The sequence below is a fragment of the Lathyrus oleraceus genome, chromosome 2 (assembly GCF_024323335.1).
Source record: "Lathyrus oleraceus cultivar Zhongwan6 chromosome 2, CAAS_Psat_ZW6_1.0, whole genome shotgun sequence".
In the NCBI taxonomy this organism is placed as follows: Eukaryota; Viridiplantae; Streptophyta; class Magnoliopsida; order Fabales; family Fabaceae; genus Lathyrus; species Lathyrus oleraceus.
Genome location: NC_066580.1, coordinates 313,104,959 through 313,123,958, shown reverse-complemented (window position 1 = coordinate 313,123,958; position 19,000 = coordinate 313,104,959). Strand labels below are relative to the sequence as shown.

General features: G+C 38.7%; 1 pseudogene; it reads left to right on the top strand.

Moving 5' to 3' along the window:
• The first annotated feature begins 5,051 nt into the window (after positions 1-5,051).
• Positions 5,052-5,151, top strand: LOC127124347 (uncharacterized; annotated as a pseudogene).
• Positions 5,152-19,000: the final 13,849 nt, after the last annotated feature.

Here is a 19,000-nt window from a genome sequence, read left to right as displayed (position 1 = left end):
ATACCCATACGATCAGAATGTCCCATCTGGTTAGTGTTAGCTAGAGAAAAGAAACATGAGTTTAAGTCAGGATTTGGCCAAATGCCGAAAGAAGAAAAGAATTATTATATATATATATATATATATATATATTTTTTTTTCTTTTTGAATAAATCAATAATTAATACTAAATAGAAATTAAAAGAAATAATTAAGAGAAAAATAGGGAATTGATAATAATAATAGAATAATAAAATAACAAATTAATTTGTGGGTTGTCTCCCACTAAGCGCTTTGTTTAAATGTCGCAAGCTCGACAAAAAAACTGTTAAATATAGTCTATGAGTCCTGGGGGCGTTTCGTCTAAGTGTAGAATCTGCGAATCCTCGTTGGTTTCCGCATAGTGATAATGTTTCAGACGTTGCCCGTTTACGGTGAACGGTTCTGTAGATTGTCCTTTTATTTCTACCGCTCCACTGGGAAAGATTTTAGTGATATGAAAAGGTCCTGACCATCTGGATCGTAGTTTTCCCGGGAATAACTTTAGTCTAGAGTTAAATAAAAGTACTGCGTCGCCTTGCTTGAAGATTTTCCTTGATATACGCTTGTCATGCCATTGTTTTGTTCTTTCTTTATAGATTTTGGCATTTTCATAGGCGTCTCTTCTGAGTTCCTCTAATTCGTTTATGTCAAGGATTCTCTTTTCACCGGCGGCTTTATAATTCAAATTTAAATTTCTAATAGCCCAATAGGCTTTATGTTCTAATTCTACCGGGAGGTGACAGGATTTTCCATAAATGAGCTTAAATGGGGTCGTCCCTATGGGAGTTTTATAAGCAGTTCGGTATGCCCATAAAGCTTCTGGTAATTTCAATGACCAATCTTTCCTTGAAGTGGCGACCGTTTTTTCTAGTATTTGCTTGATTTCTCTGTTAGATACTTCCACTTGTCCACTGGTTTGAGGGTGGTAAGGTGTTGCTATCCTATGTCTCACTCCATATTTAAGTAGTAGTTTTTCGAGTACCTTGGATATAAAGTGTGATCCACCATCACTGACTACTATTCTTGGGATGCCAAATCTCGGAAATATTATATTTTTAAAGAGTCTAGTTACTACTCGGGTGTCATTTGTTGGAGAAGCTATAGCTTCGATCCATTTTGATACGTAGTCAACTGCCACGAGTATGTATTTGTTACCGAAAGAGGATGGAAAGGGTCCCATGAAGTCTATCCCCCACACGTCAAAAATCTCTACTTCCAAAATACCTTTTTGTGGCATCTCGTCACGTCTAGATATGTTTCCCGTGCGTTGACATCTGTCACACTCCTTAATAGCCGCATGTACGTCCTTCCATATAGTTGGCCAATAAAAGCCAGCTTGTAGGATTTTAGAGCAGGTCTTGGATGTACTTGTGTGTCCGCCATAAGGCGCAGAGTGACAGTGTTGGATTATATTTTCTACCTCTTCTTCGGGTATACATCGACGGAAAATACCATCGGGGCCTCTTTTGAAAAGTAAGGGATCATCCCAGTAATAGTGTTTTATGTCGTGGAAGAATCGTTTCTTCTGCTGGTAAGATAAAGTAGGTGGAACTATTCCGGCAGCTAAATAATTGACTAGATCAGCGTACCATGGTATGACAGATATAGCTAAGGTGGTTTCTACTTGCATGTCGGAGTTGTTCTCTTCCAAAGTAGCTATGAGTTTATCATACGAGAAATCATCATTAATGGATGTTCTTTCTGGTTCAAGGTTCTCAAGTCTAGAGAGATGGTCTGCTACTACGTTTTCAGTTCCTTTCTTGTCCTTGATTTCTAAGTCGAATTCTTGCAGTAACAAGATCCATCTTAGGAGTCTAGGTTTAGCATCTTTTTTTGTTAAAAGGTACCTGATAGCAGCGTGATCAGTGTAAACTATTATTTTGGCTCCTACCAGGTAAGAACGAAATTTATCTAGCGCAAATACCACTGCTAGGAGTTCTTTCTCGGTTGTGGCATAATTCATCTGTGCTTCATCCAGGGTTCTGCTAGCGTAATATATAACGTGAAGCTTTTTATCCTTTCTTTGTCCTAAAACAGCACCTACAGCATAATCACTGGCATCGCACATTATTTCGAATGGTTCATTCCAGTCTGGTGTCTGCATAATGGGTGCGGAGATCAATGCTTGTTTAAGAGTTTGAAATGCTTTTAAACAGTTATCGTCGAATATGAATTCAGCATCTTTCATCAACAGTCCGGTTAAGGGTTTAGTTATCTTAGAGAAGTCTTTGATGAATCGTCGGTAAAAACGGCGTGTCCTAAAAAGCTTCGTACTTCTCTCACAGTTCTTGGGGTTGAAGATTTTCGATTACCTCTATTTTGGCTTTGTCTACTTCAATTCCTCTGTTCGAGATGATGTGTCCTAAAACAATGCCTTCTTGTACCATAAAGTGGCACTTTTCCCAATTAAGTACTAAGTTTACTTTTACACATCGTTCCAGAACTCTTTCCAGGTTTTCAAGGCATTCTTCGAAACTTTGTCCGTATACAGAAAAGTCATCCATAAATACTTCCATGATGTTTTCGAGAAAGCCGGCGAATATTGCCATCATGCATCTTTGAAAAGTTGCAGGGGCATTACACAGACCAAACGGCATTCGTCTATAAGCGAAGGTACCAAAAGGGCATGTGAATGTTGTCTTTTCTTGGTCATCAGGGTGAATTGGTATTTGAAAGAAGCCTGAATAACCATCTAAATAACAGAAATGTGAATGTTTAGCTAATCGTTCTAACATCTGGTCAATGAATGGTAAAGGGAAATGATCTTTTCGGGTTGCTTTGTTTAGTTTCCTATAATCAATGCACATTCTCCATCCCGATTCGATTCGTTTAGTTATAGTTTCTCCTTTTTCGTTTTCAATAACGGTTATGCCTCCTTTCTTTGGTACAACGTGTACAGGACTAACCCATTTGCTATCAGATATAGGATATATAATACCTGCTTCTAATAACTTGGTTATTTCTTTCTTTACTACCTCACTTAGGATCGGATTCAGTCTTCTCTGGTGTTCCCTAGAGGTTTTACAGTCTTCTTCTAACATGATGCGGTGCATACAAATAGAAAGGCTTATTCCTTTGAGATCGGTGATGTGGTATCCTAGTGCGGTTGGATATTTTCTTAAGATATGTAGGAGTTTTTCTGTTTCGAGTCTTCCTAGATCTGCATTAACTATCACAGGTCGTTCAAGTTCTAAGTCTAGGAATTCATATCTCAGATTTTTGGGAAGTGTTTTCAAATCAGGGGTTGGTTTGTTAAGACACTGCGTAGGATCCGGTGTTATTGCTAGGCATTGTTTAGATTTGTCCTCTAAAAGATAGTCTGATGATTTGTCTTCTCCTGACTCTGCTTCTTTTATGCATTCATCGATGATATCCATGAAGTAACATGTATCTTCTATTGCAGGTGCTTTCAAGAATTGGGAAAGAATGAATTCAATTTTCTCTTCACCTACTTCGAAGGTGAGTCGTCCTCGTTTTACGTCTATGATTGCACCGGCAGTTGCTAAGAATGGTCTTCCTAGTATAAGGGTGTCGTATCATCTTCTCTAATGTCCATAATTGTGAAGTCAGTGGGAATGTAAAACTGACCTATGCGTACGGGAACGTTTTCAAGGATTCCTACAGGATATTTGATGGAACGATCTGCTAATTGCACAGACATTTTGGTCGGTCTTAATTCTCCCATTTCCAGTTTCTTACATATGGATAAAGGCATAACGCTAATTCCGGCTCCTAAATCGCATAAGGCTTTGTCGATGACAAATTTTCCTATGTGACAGGGTATAGAGAAACTACCCGGATCCTTGAGTTTAGGGGGCATGTTTTGGATTATAGCGCTACATTCGGCAGGGAGTGTAACGGTTTCGCTATCCTCAAGTTTCCTCTTATTGGAAAGAATTTCTTTTAAGAATTTAGCATATGAGGGCATCCGTGTGATAGCTTCGGTAAACGGAATTGTAACGTTTAATTGTTTAAGGAGATCAACAAATTTTCTAAATTGGCCTACATCTTTGGTTTTAACAAGCCTTTGAGGGTAAGGTATAGGTGGTTTGTAAGGTGGTGGAGGTACATAAGGTTCCTTCTTTTCCAGGGTTTCCTTATTACTCTCTTCCTTTTCCTTAGGTTCACTTTCCTCAGTAGATTTCTTAGGGTTTTGGTTTTCTATCCTTGGGTCAGACGGTCCTTCCACTTCCGTTCCACTTCTCAATATAATTGCATGAGCTTGGCTTCTCGGATTGGGTTGGGGCTGTCCAGGGAATGTACCAGTTGGTGTAGCAGTAGGTGCTTGTTGTTGAGCTACTTGAGATATTTGCGTTTCTAGCATTTTGTTATGGGTAGCCAGGGCATCTACTTTGCTTGCTAGTTGTTTTAGTTGTTCGCCAGTGTGTATGTTCTGGTTTAAGAAATCTTTATTGGTTTGTTGTTGGGAAGCTATAAAGTTTTCCATCATGATTTCCAAGTTGGATTTTCTAGGGGTATTATTGTTAGGATTCGGTTTCTGATATCCTGGAGATATAGATGGGGCTTGATTTGGAGACTGTCCAGGTGCGTATAAAGCATTATTACTCTTATATGAGAAGTTTGGATGGTTCTTCCAATTTGGGTTATAGGTATTCGAATAGGGGCTTCCTTGAGCATAGTTTACTTGCTCTGTTTGGATTCCAGTCAAGAGTTGACATTCCGCAGGAGTGTGGCCTTGGATTCCACAGACCTCGCAATTCTGAGTTATAGCAACCACGGCGGCTGGAGGTGATACGTTTAAACTTTCAATCTTCTGGACCAAAGCATCCACTTTTGCATTGACGTGATCAAGGTTACTTATCTCGTACATGCCAGTTTTCGGTTGAGGTTTTTCCACATTCGTTCGTTCGGTTCCCCACTGATAGTGGTTTTGGGCCATGCTCTCGATAAGTTGATAAGCATCAGCGTAAGGTTTGTTCATTAGTGCACCACCTGCAGCGGCGTCTATTGTTAACCTTGTATTGTATAAGAGACCATTATAAAATGTGTGAATTACTAACCAGTCTTCCAAACCATGGTGTGGGCAAAGTCTCATCATGTCTTTGTATCTTTCCCATGCTTCGAAAAGAGACTCGTTGTCTTTCTGTTTAAATCCGTTTATCTGGGCTCTTAACATAGCTGTTTTGCTTGGCGGAAAATATCGGGCAAGAAAAACTTTCTTCAACTCGTTCCATGTGGTGACTGAGTTGGAAGGGAGAGATTGAAGCCATCTTCTAGCGCTATCTCTTAATGAGAAAGGAAAAAGACGAAGTCGAATTGCCTCTGAAGTGACACCATTAGCTTTAACAGTATCAGCGTATTGAACAAATACGGATAAATGAAGGTTTGGATCTTCGGTAAGATTTCCAGAGAATTGGTTCTGTTGCACAGCCTGCAACAACGAAGGTTTAAGTTCAAAGTTGTTTGCTTCGATTGCGGGCGGAGCAATACTTGAATGCGGTTCATCTTGCGATGGAGCGGCGTAATCTCTAAGAGCACGAGCTGGTTCTGCCATCTCGGTTAAAGAAGGAAAAATGTTTTTGAAATCTGGAAGGTTTATAGGAGGGAGATTGTTTTTCAGCACGATATTCCCGAATTCGTCGTAAGACTCGGAGATATAGTTCGATATCGTTGATTCGTAAATAGAGCGGTTCGCCTTGAGAGCGAGTGCGTGGCATACAAATCAACGAAAGAAAGAAAATAGAAGAAAAAGAAACCTTAGTCTCTACAGCGTAACGGAAGAGTTACGATATCGATTGAATAAAAGTCCCCGGCAACGGCGCCAAAAACTTGATCGCTCGACTGGGTGAGTCGAGAATGGGATACAAACTGCAAGTGCACAGTTCTATCGCGTAGTTTTAAAAGATATCGATCCCACAGGGACTTATGAATCGATATACCGTTATCTAAGGTTACTACGTAAATCTAAGGTGAAAATGTTTGATTGTTTGGGGAAAAGCTAAGAGCTAAACTAATATCTAGATTAAATATTAATAAAACGGATATCGGTATGTAGTTCGTCAAAACTAGGGAATCAAGTCTTTGTCGGTTTCTTGGTTTAAAATGAATCGTTTCGGTTAACTTCATTGGTTAAAGGTTCTATCTCAAACTCTCGCTCTGTTGAATAAACCATGATTTTATATTAATGTTGTTGTCACTTATAATTAAGTCAAAAACCATATTTTGAAAACAATAAAGTTGCAGAAACTCTTTTTAAGAAAATACTGACCGTTTTTAAACACCCTTATCTCAAACTCTCGCTCTGTTGACTTAGGTTATATAATTAAATCCAAATGCTTAACTCTCGTCCTCACATCCAATCTTTAAAAATACTTTTTGGAAAAGGTCAGAATTTAATTAACTCTAAAACTTGCTCTCGCCCTGATCTAGAATTAATGCCTAACTTACACTGTCCAGTTAAAATCTCAAACTCTCGCTCTATTGATTTTAACTTCTTTATGTCTTTTACTTTTGTAAAAAATCTTGTTATTAAACCTGTAAGTTGAAACCGTAAAAAGATTGATTTTGATTTTAAGTTTAAATAGACCGACTCAGTCTTGATCCCTTATTCTGCTTACTTTACATACCGATACCTAGGCAAATTAGCCAGACATGCTAAATGAATAAGAATTTATATCATGCATAAACAGACTCATTCCAGGCAGGCAATATGAATAAACAATAGAATAAAACATTAAAAATTAAATAACAATTAAAGAACCTGAATGCGTAATACAATGGTCTTGAACACTCCACCACAAGCCGGTAGGATTTGTTCTTGGATTCTTCAATTAGACAGTAAATTAAATCAAGGAAATAAAACTGGAATATAACGTAAGGTTAAATCCGGTATAAAGTTGCACAATAGTTTCCGGTGTAGAAACTATTATGCGAAAAATATCTAAAAGCTAAAACTGGAAAGGAAAATTTGCAAGGGAAAAAGAATGTAAATCTTGCAAAAGAAATAAATAAAATAAACAATGCTAAGTTGCTGGAAAGGAAGAAAAATAAGCAAAGGCGTGAAAAGAAAATTTGGCAGAGCTTCGGCAAACTGAGCGTGCAAAAACTGAGCCTTTTTTTAGGTTTGTGAGATGGCTATTTATAATAGCCTTGGTAACTGCATTCTGTTTCCCACGAGTCTTCAGCATGGCTAAATACACGGCGTGGGCATAGGACACGAACTCTCTCAACGTTCTTCTTCAATTCTTCTGAGAGCGTGACTTGCGCCAAAAAGCTAGTGGAATGGTGTGACGCTCGTCACACCATGTGTGACGCTCGTCACAGGGATGCTTCTAGTGTGACGCTCGTCACAACCCTTGTGACGCCCGTCACAGGCACAACGTGCGCTTTCTTTTGGGCTGGGCTTGGTCTTTGATATTTGTTTCCTTTTTACTCCTTTCTACACCTCCTTTTCTTCCCTTTTTCACTTTTGCTTCAAAATGGGTACCTGATGTAAATAGAAAAGAAATACTGCATAATATCTGATAAAATGGGATAAATTAAAGTAAATGATAATATAATCTAATTGAATTAAGTCTTCAAATGTGATATAATTTCATGTTATCACCTGCTGGTCCTCCCCAAGCTACTTTTACCAAAGCAATCTCTTTACCCCGTAACTGCTTCAACTCTCGATCCTCGATCCTCATAGGTGATGTTTCAACAGTCAGGTTATCCCTCACCTGTACATCATCTACTTGGACAACATGCGACGGATCAGGAATGTACCTCCTCAACTGAGACACATGAAAAACCTCATGCAAATTCGCAAGTGACGGCGGTAAAGCGATACGATAGGCTACTTCCCCTATCCTCTCCAAAATCTGATAAGGACCAATAAATCGAGGTGTCAACTTCTTCGACTTCAAAGCTCGACCAACCCCAGTTATCGGAGTAACACGAAGAAACACATGATCTCCCTCTTGGAACTCAAGTGACTTCCTCCTCTTGTCATGATAACTCTTCTGACGACTCTGAGCAATCCTCATCTTCTCCTGAATCATCTTAATCTTTTCCGTAGTTTGTTGAACGATCTCCGGTCCAACCACAGCACTCTCACCGGACTCATACCAACATAAAGGCGTCCGACATCTCCTACCATACAAAGCTTCAAACGGTGCCATACCAATGCTCGAATGAAAACTATTGTTGTAGGTAAACTCAATCAAAGGCAAATAACCATCCCAAGCACCTCCCTTTTCCAAAACACAAGCCCTTAAAAGATCCTCCAATGACTGAATCGTCCTCTCAGTCTGACCATCAGTCTGCGGATGATATGCAGAACTCAATCTCAGCTTAGTTCCCAAAGCCCTCTGCAAACCTTCCCAGAACTTCGATGTAAATCTAGGATCTCTGTCCGAAACAATACTCGACGGAATACCATGCAAACTTACAATCTTCTCAATATACAACTCGGCTAATCTCTCTAACGGATAATCCATTCTGATCGGAATGAAATGAGCCGATTTCGTCAATCTATCTACAATCACCCAAATAGCTTCAAAATTCTTACTCGTTCTCGGTAAACCAGAAACAAAATCCATACTGATACTATCCCACTTCCACTCTGGAATAGCCAACGGTTGCATTAGCCCAGATGGCTTCTGATGCTCAATCTTTGACTTCTGACAAGTCAAACAAGAATAAACAAAACTCGCAATTTCTCTTTTCATTCCCGGCCACCAAAATAACTTTTTCAAATCATGATACATCTTCGTAGCTCCAGGATGAATACTCAGGCCACTACGATGTCCTTCCTCAAGAATACTCCTCTTAAGTTCGGTAACATCCGGAATACACACCCGATTACCAAATCTCAAAACACCATTCTCATCAACTCTGAATTCACCACCTTGACCTTGATTCACCAGAGTCAACTTATCAACCAAAAGCACATCGGATTTCTGACTCTCTCTAATCTCGTCCAGAATACCACTCGTTAACTTCAACATTCCCAATTTAACACTATTGTGAGTACTCTCACACACCAAACTCAAGTCTCTAAACTGCTCAATTAAATCCAATTCCCTAACCATTAACATAGACATATGTAATGATTTCCTACTCAATGCATCAGCCACTACGTTTGCTTTACCCGGATGGTAATTCAAACCAAAGTCATAATCTTTCAGAAATTCTAACCATCTCCTCTGTCTCATATTCAGCTCTTTCTGATCAAACAAATACTTTAAACTTGTATGGTCACCGAAAACCTCAAATCTTGACCCGTACAAGTAATGCCTCCAAAGTCGCTAACAGCATAAACAACTCTGCCCCATCTGCTACTGCCTCATTCACCTGCCTCGCTGATAGAAACAAATCCTTTCCTTCCTCACTCTCAGGAAAGATCACAGTCTTATCAAAACAGTTGATATAAACTCGGTTACACACCAACCAGTTCATACCCAGAATAACATCAATCTGCACTAGTGGAAGACACACTAGGTCCATCCCAAAGTCTCTACTAAAAATACTCAAAGGAAAATTTAAACAAACTGAAGTAGTAGTCACTGAACCCTTCGCAGGAGTATCAATCACCATACTTCCATGCATCTCAGATATCTCTAACTTAAGTTTCACAGCACAATCCAAAGATATAAAGGAATGAGTCGCACCTGTGTCAATAATAGCTACAAGAGGAAAGCCATTAATATAACACGTACCTCGGATCAAACGATCATCTGCAAAAGTCTCAGAGCCCGATAAAGCAAAGACCTTGCCTCCCGACTGGTTCTCTTTCTTCGGCTTAGGACACTGTGGGCTAATATGACCACATCTGTAACACTTAGCAGGGGCACTAGAGTCTCCCCCACTAGGCCTCTTCATTCCACTCTGTCTCTGGAAACCTTTGCCAGCTGCATACGGTTTCCCACGATCATTCTGATTCTTGCCTTTCCTATCAACCCTCTGCTGATAGCTTTCCGCTCTGGCCTTGGTATCCTGTTCAAAAATCCTGCAACAGTCAACCAAATCAGAAAACACTCTAATCCGCTGATATCCAATAGCCTGCTTGATCTCGGGACGCAACCCGTTCTCAAACTTCACACATTTTGAAAATTCCCCAGTAGCCTCATCATAGGGAGTGTAATACTTCGACAGCTCTGTGAACTTAGCAGCATACTCCGTAACAGACCGATTGCCCTGCTTCAATTCTAAGAACTCTATCTCTTTCTTTCCTCTGACATCCTCTGGAAAGTACTTCCTCAGGAATCTCTCTCTGAACACAGCCCAAGTGATCTCAGCATTCCCAGCAGATTCCAACTCAGTGCGGGTAGCAACCCACCAATCATCTGCTTCCTCTGACAGCATATGCGTACCGAACCTGACCTTCTGGTTATCGGCACACTCAGTCACTCGGAAGATCCTCTCGATCTCCTTCAACCACTTCTGAGCACCATCTGGATCGTATGCTCCCTTGAACATTGGAGGGTTGTTCTTCTGGAACTCACTCAGTTGACGAGCAGCTCCCATTCCCACAACATTCGGATTCCCTCCAAGTACTCCAGCTAGCATACCCAGAGCCTCAGCAATCGCAGCATCGTCTCTACCTCTTCCAGCCATCTCTATTCTGAAAACCCAATAAGCTAAAACAATAAGTACTGATAGGGTTACACAACACCTATCCCATACAGGGGAAACAGAATAATTACGACTCGACTCGACCGACTATGCTCTGATACCACTAATGTAACACCCTTCTAAATTACCCCAAATATTTAATTAAAACAACAAATATATACATCAGAGTAAAGGTGCAATTAAGGGTGTCACACAACACTTCACACCATTCACCATAATAACTGTCATGCTCTTTTATTAATTCAAAACATAAAGCATTTGCACAATACGCAGCGGATAGAAATCAAATCAATCATGCAAAACATGTAACACATTACATGTAAAATTATTCAACAAGGTAAAACATCCCGCCCCGATGTTACATCTATCAGAGCATGACCCACTAAGGAGACTACACTAGACTCCAAGCACTAGCTTCTACTCAATCACTGCTCGTTACCTGAAAACATAGTTGTAAGGGTGAGTTCCTCAATCGATATAATAAGCATTATAAAATATCATGTAATGCTAAGTAAATAACACATTAATCACCCTAATCATATCACACCTTCGGTAACGGCAACCTCCACTCAAACATCATAATCATGCTCAACATAAACATCAACACACACGTATAATATTGGAACACATCCATTCATGTTATACACAATACATACATTATGCAATGAGACTCCATGCATGCGGTACCGACTATTCGTGAACATATAGTTCACCTCACCGATCAAATCCAGATACGGCTACCAAGCTCACTAGTCCCACTCATTTGAGACCTAGTGACTCACTCACTAATTCCTCACCACGGGAATTAGCTACCACCAACTCACTAATTCCTCACTATGGGAATTAGCTACCACCATAAGGACTACAATATGCATGCTAAACCACCTAGCAATGCAAACTCATCAACAATAATCCACAATGATTTACTCACTAATTCCTCACCATGGGAATTAGCTACCACCATAAAGGCCACAATATGCATGCTAATTCACCTAGCAATGCAACATCATTAACAACAATCCACAATGGACATATGCTCACACTCTAAGCCATAAAAACGGTCCATTCACCAACACATGCATAATATATACATTCACAACATTATGCATATTTTCACACATCATCAGCACATGTATCAAAACCTCATATCATGTCAAATAATTAATCACAGTATTAGCACACTTCACTAATACCTATCTGCTCAAAACAGCGGGAATTAATCCCTATTACATCATACACCAATATAGACCAAACACCAATTATACACACATTATTCAAATATTGATTTTTTTCACTTTTCCAACAGTGTTAACCGGTTAACGCCCTGGGTTAACCGGTTAACACAGACAGAACACGCTTTCTGGCAAAACTCAACAGTGTTAACCGGTTAACGCCCTGGGTTAACCGGTTAACGCAGACAGAACAGCAATTTCTCAGAAATCACAACAGTGTTAACCGGTTAACGCCCTGGGTTAACCGGTTAACGCAAGCAAAACAGCAATACTTCTCAATTCCTAACAGTGTTAACCGGTTAACACCCTGGGTTAACCGGTTAACGCAAGACAGAAAGCTGTTCATGCGCTAACACAAAGCAGAATGCAGAATTCTCCGCATTTTCCGCCGTTGGAGGACTTCCGGAACTCCGATTCTGATTCCGTAAAAAGCTATACGTTCGGGAAATCACAACTCACATAAATACAGATTCAATTACAGCTTTAACACAACTTATCCAACACAATTTTTCAGCATTCAACATCCCAATTAGGGTCAATTCAACGGTTTATCACTACCCATTACATGTTAACCCATAATACCCATTAAACGACGATAAACCCCCTTACCTGAGTTAATCCGGCGAATCTTTAAGCTTCAAGCTTTTCCGTTCTTCAACCCTTGCTCTCTTGCTCTTCCTCTTTTCCCTTTCTCCCTTTTTCAGCCGCTTCTCTGTTTTTCACGTAAAACCCTCTTAACCAAAAATGAAACTCTTTTCTTATTTCCCACTTATATACTTTCCAATAATTATTATTCCAATAATAATAATAATCCAATAATATTCCAAATTATTTAATTAAATTAATAAATATAATATTAACTTAAATTAAATAATTATCTTATTTTTATCGGGGTGTTACAGAGGGACTGGATCAAATCTTGAAAATGAAACGGATGGTTCAGATTCCATCTGGAGAACAGACGGTGACCAACGCCACCGTCTTCTCCGACCAGCTCCGGCGAAGTTCAAAAATTGCAGATAAAAAAATTTAACCATATGCTACGATCCAGGCACCAATCGAAAGTTGGGGTGATGTACATCACCCCTGTACCAACCAAATCCACTCTAGGTTTCTACATTAAGAGAAATCAGAGATGGAAATTCTGTGGTGTTCAAATGAACTTAATGGATTTTGGAAATTCAAAGCTCAAGAGTGTTGCCTTTATGCAGAGGACTTCAGATCACACAACAACAGCAAGAAACAAGCAGTATATTAGCTGGTTTGAAGAAAATGAAAATCGAAGTGAACCTCTGATTTGCAGGGTTTAGAGTCACAATTCCTTGGTGTTAATGCTTGCAGTTCACTCTATAGATCAAGGAGAAAAAGGCTAAGGAACTTTAGATCTCAGAAAACAATCGAGGTAATTGAATTCTAGATCTGAAAATTGAGAGAAAAATGAGAGAGTTCCTTTGGTGTGAGGGTGAGGTTTCAATTGCACAGCATTTGGGGCGCCTTCAGGTTACCAAATCATGAAGCATGGAGCAGTTATTTATAGCAAAATGTAGCTGAATGCATGAGTATTTCGTGTGTATGGATGGAAAGGGCCTCCATGCATGGGCCTGTACAGGCGCATGGAGGGCCCAATTCCAATTGGAAATGAATGCTTATCATCAGCAAAAATGTTTTGTACATGCAGATAATGTGTACTGAGCTTATGCAATGCGTTTTCAATAAGTTTCCCAAAAAATGCACTAAATCTTTCTCCTCTTCGACAATGACATTTCCAACAATGAAACATAGCCTTATGGGTAATGGTTGGAAAGCATTTGGGCATGAGGATCAAATGTTATGTTGACCAAACTTTATTTGGAAATGGGAATTTGATGAAAATTGACGTGTTAGCTTGACGAAACTGCTTCGTTGTTGTTTCAAATTTTTTCGGTTGAAGCTTCGACTCTATCAAAACGCCTATGTCGAAGAGAACTTTGTGGAGATCCAAGAAATCTGCTAAGTGATCAGTGCATTTTGATACACGTTCTTCCATGTTTGTACTTAAAGCATTTCTTCGGTTTGCTTTGATTATTTTTATGTTTTAATGTGTTTTCATAATTTATTTTATTTTTGCACTTATTTAATTTTCGTATTTAATTTTCAGCATTAGCAGCTTTCGCGAGAAAAATCATATCTTGAGCTAGGAGTATCGGATTGAGATGTGCTACCAGTCGATGGAAAGCTAAGAAAAAGATCTACAACTTTTGTTCAGAAGTCGAGAGCTGAATCGGACTGTAGCTGGGCCAGAAATTTCGTTGAAGCTGCTGCATTATTTTTTTATTTTGTTTGGGTTAGTTGTATGGTGTGATGCTTCTAGGACTTTAGATTCTGCATAGTCAAATTACACTACCACTGAAAAAGAACTGCTAGCTATTGTTTTTGCTCTTGATAAATTCAGATCGTATTTGCTAGGTTCCAAGGTTGTTGTTTTTACTGACCATGCAGCTTTAAAGTACTTGTTGTAGAAGCCGGATGCAAAATCGAGATTGATTCGGTGGATGTTATTGCTCCAAGAGTTTAATGTTGAGATTAAAGACAAAAGTGGAGCTGAGAACTTAGTGGTTGATCACTTGAGCAGGATAGAGAGAAACGAAGATCTTTTTCCTATTCAGGATGACTTTCCTGATGAGCAGTTGTTTCTTTTGCATGGGATTACACCTTGGCTTGCTGACATTGTTAATTTTCTTGTTGTTGGTGTTTTTCCTACAGGTGCATCGAGATCACAGGTTCATAAACTCAAGAGTGATGCCAAATATTATGTTTCGGATTATCCATATCTATGGAAGTTTGGTAGTGATCAGGTAATCAGGAGATGTGTCCCCGACAATGAGATTGAATCTATTTTGAATTTTTCTCATGCATCTCAAGTCGGCGGACACTTTGGTCCTCAAAGGGCGGCAAGAAAGGTCCTTGATTCAGGTTTCTATTGGCCAACTGTTTTTAAGGATGCTTATGAGACTTACCGCACTTGTAAAGAGTGCCAGATATCAGGTACAAACATCACTCGTAAGAGTGAAATGCCTCAGCAGCCTATGCTTTTTTGTGAGGTATTTGATGTATGGGGAATCGACTTCATGGGTCCCTTTCCTGTATCATTTGGTTTTCTTTACATTTTGCTTGCTGCTGATTATGTTTCAAAGTGGGTGGAAGCTATCCCCATTAGGACTAATGATTCTAGAGTTGTTGCAGATTTTGTCAGGTCTAGTATTTTTTGCAGGTTTAGAATACCGCGAGCTATCATCAGTGACCAAGGCACTCATTTCTGTAACCGCACCATGGAAGCTTTACTCCGGAAGTATGGAGTTGTGCACAGAGTCTCTACTGCTTATCACCCACAAACTAATGGGCAAGCTGAGATCTCAAATAGGGAGATCAAACAGGTTTTAGAGAAAATGGTGCAGCCAAACAGGAAGGACTGGAGCCGTCGTCTAGAAGGCGCACTTTGGGCTCAAAGAACCGCTTTCAAGACACCCATTGGGATGTCTCCTTATTGACTTGTTTTTGGTAAGGCATGTCATCTTCCTGTTGAGATAGAACACCGTGCTTATTGGGTGGTGAAAAGTTGTAATTTGGAGATGCAACAAGCAGGTATTGAAAGAAAACTCCAATTACAACAGTTGGAAGAGCTTAGATTAGAGGCTTATGAAAGCTCTAGGATTTATAAAGAGAAAACTAAGCACTTCCATGATAAGATGATTTCTAGGAAGGAATTTTCTGTGGGCCAACAAGTTTTATTGTTTAACTCCCGCCTTAAGCTTATGGCTGGGAAACTTCGATCCAAATGGATTGGCCCCTTTGTTGTTACTAATGTTTTCCCTCATGGTGCAGTAGAAATAAAAAGTGCAGGTACTGACAAAGTCTTCAAGGTTAACGGGCAACATCTGAAGTTATTCCATGCAAGTTCGGTGCCTGAAGATGTCAGCATAGATGAGCTTTCTTTGGAAGCGCCTGACTATGCAACACCCCTTTTTCTACCCCAAAATACTTAACATGTAATCAGAGTAAATAAGCACGCATATAAACAAAAGGGCGTCACATCGAAGTTTTCAAAAACTAAAAGCTTTCAAAAACCAACATCATTCATCATCAATATACAATACACCTGGTCATTTAAAATAACACATTTCAATTATCATGAATATTCAGGAATATGCGTTTGCAGCGGAAAATAATGAATACTCATGCATTTCATAAAATGATCCATGTCCCATACCATGATCATCTCTCAATAATCTCTTCAAGATAAAAGAAAACCATATCCAGAATATTTGGCACTACGGCCTCTCAACAGCAATTGCAAATAAACATGTTCATAAGTAATAACATAATGCATATCCAAATAAGATATGAGTTCAATACTACTAATCTACCCCGTGTTACATGACCAGAGCATTGACTCACTACCTAGTCTCCAACTAGAATACGGAAACTCTACGGCTAATCTCGAGTGAGCTACCGTCCACTTACTTCAGCAATACTACTCCTGAGTATCTGCACGATGCCCATGTAAAGGCAACATTCAAACAGAAAGGGTGAGAACTCAAATCATTATGAAGAAGTATAATAAAGCACAATGATTAAATCAACAAGTAAAGAAATTCATCACACTTCATATAACCATGTAAATAATATTAACCAACATTTATTTCACATGATTCAAACATCCATCAAACCTCAAGGAGTATAATATTAAAATCCAATACTATATTCCCAAATATACACATACTACAATTATCACATACTCATATACTTTGCCAAGTTATGTATCCAAACATCACCAAATTCAATTACCATATCTCATACACACCTCACAATCACATCAATACATACATTCAATTATCACATAACTCTAATGTGACTCAATGCAAGACATGTGACTCTATGCATGCGGTACCTCAATGTGAACCCAACGTTTCACCGCTTTCCGATTCAATATCTAGAATCCAAGACACGCTTCCGATACGGACAAGATCAAAGCCACTACTACGCCTATTTCCAATTAAGGATCAACGTATGCTACGTCTATTTCCATTCAAGGATCAACGTCTACTACGCCTATTTCCAATTAAGGATCAACGTATGCTACCATGTGAATTCATAGTTTCACCGCTTTCCGATTCAATATCTAGAATCCAAGCCACTACGTCTATTTCCAATTAAGGATCAATGTCTACTACGCCTATTTCCAATTAAGGATCAACGTATGCTACCATGTGAACCCACAGTTTCACCGCTTCCACCATGAAGCCGACCATGCCATGAATGAATGTACAAATACCAACACATATGCAATTAAGATCATCTCTACCATCTTAACATTCCACATATCACCATAATTCAACTCTATGAATTATCCACCAATGGTACATATACACATTCATAAAAATATATCATTCACAAATATAGACTAATTATCAAATACGCACACTTAGATTTCATACCAAAACGAATACAGCATTTAAAATCTCAATTTTTCACTTTTCAAACAGTGTTAACCAGTTAACGCTTTTGGTTAATCGGTTAACGCAGAACAGAATACACTTCCTGGAAGATTTCAATAGTGTTAACCGGTTAACGCCTTTGGTTAACCGGTTAACGCAAAAACAGAATGCTATTCCTGCGTTAACACAAAACAGAATGCAGAATTTTCTGCGTTTTTCATCGTTGGAGGACTTTCGGACCTCCGATTTCGATTCTGTAAAAAGCCAAACATTCAGAAAATTATGACTCATACACTACTCTAAGTATATAACGTTAATTTGCAGTTTAACACAATCAAATCACCACAAATCAAGAATACTCATCAAACCTAACAATTTCAAACAATCATACAAAATTAGGGATTTTAACCTAAACATACTTCTACCCATTGACCCAATCATACTAACCCATAATAATAAGGATTTCCCCCTTACCTCTTCAATTTTCTGGAAACCCTAGCTCCTCTCTTGTTCTTCCCCTCTTCTCCTTACTTTTCCTCTTCTCTTTCTCTATTGTTGTCAAATGACCAAATGAATCATAATTCTCACTCTCCTCACCTCTTATATACTAGTATTCTATTTGGGCTTAAAGCATGATACCTCTAATTTAATTAATAGGCCCAATAAGGCCTAATATTTAAATATCTCTAATTAGTTCAATTAAATTAAACTAACACAATATGCACACCAAGTTAATTAATTCAATTATTCATTATATCTCATATCAACTAAATAATTAATTAACACACCAAATTAATTAATATAATTAATTATTCAATTATATCTCATATCAACTAAATAATTAATTAACACACCAAATTAATTAATATAATCAATTGTTATACTACCTAACAACCAATTAATTAATTAACACTCCAAATAAATAAAATAAAATATAGTAATAATAATATAAGAAATAATTACTAAAATCGGGTTGTTATAGACTACACTACAACTTGATCAGGGAGTCTTTCTTTCCTTCTATCTACTTTATTAGTAAAGTCCTTTCATTGAGGGAAATGCTTAGTTTAAGTATGGGGGAGGGAATCGTGTGTTTTCTTTGTTTTTGTTAGTGTTTTGTTTGTTTTTAGTCATTAAAAAAATATAAAAAAAATGCATCTTCTTGAAAGTTTTAGGCTATAGGTTACTTTGAGTCGAGTTTGCGGAGACTTGGGAAAAATTCACAAGATCGGTATTGTTTTAACACCGTAAGTCTCCTGCATATGGAAATTGAGTTGAATTTTTATTATGTTTTAGCCTTACATTCTCATCCTCTGACAGCTCTTGAGTAGTTTATTTCAGCAGTCAGCACCATCTCACACACACTCTACGCAGGGAAGCCGATGAATATAAGTGAGTGTTCCGAAAAGAAAAGAAAAAAGAGAAAAAAAATAAAGGAATGCACCTTCTAAGTTTGGTGACCCTCACCTGGTCACTTAACCCAACGGTTGTGGAACCTTCAAAAAAAGTTGAAAATAAGACTTTTTTGTAGTTGGTTCAGCGGGTTCTGGTGCTGAACTTGGTAGGGCGGATTACGGTCCGATCCCCCGCAACTACAATTGAGTAAGCAAAGGGTTATGCCACTTAAATACCAGAACCCCGTGCAGAAAAGGATCGGAATCACTAACCGGTCGCCTTGCTATGAGTGTGTGGAGA